A 360-nucleotide genomic window follows, 5' to 3' on the forward strand; every position below is an offset into this window, starting at 1 on the left:
TGTTTCGGGAGGTTTATGCGACGGGAGGATAAGTGCGAGAGTAAAAGGAAAGGACTATAAAGCGGCATCAGGACTTGAGATGAAACATGGATCGGAAACTTGGCCAATCAGGAAATCTCAAAGAAGCGGAAGGGATGTGGCGGAGATTAGAAAGCTGGAGATGAATGCAAGGAGAGACTGAGAACGAAAAGAAATCAGTGAATGAGAGGATAAGAGCGATAGCGAGCGATAGGAATGGTAGTGAACGAGAAAATCAGGAGGTAAGGTTACTGTGGTTTTCACACTAAGAAAGGTAACAACTATGCGGGTGATGGAGCTGGAAGTAGAGGGAGGGCCAGGCGGAGGCGGAAAAGACCGTTT

At 47.2% G+C, this 360-nt stretch overlaps 1 protein-coding gene across 1 annotated transcript in view; it reads right to left on the reverse strand.

Annotated features, from left to right (window-relative positions):
- LOC119590634 overlaps positions 1-360 on the reverse strand; it is a gene marked incomplete at its 5' end in the record, with an annotated part of 133,180 nt that overhangs the window by 112,252 nt on the left and 20,568 nt on the right.

Source organism: Penaeus monodon, chromosome 27, assembly GCF_015228065.2.
Source record: "Penaeus monodon isolate SGIC_2016 chromosome 27, NSTDA_Pmon_1, whole genome shotgun sequence".
Taxonomy (NCBI): Eukaryota; Metazoa; Arthropoda; class Malacostraca; order Decapoda; family Penaeidae; genus Penaeus; species Penaeus monodon.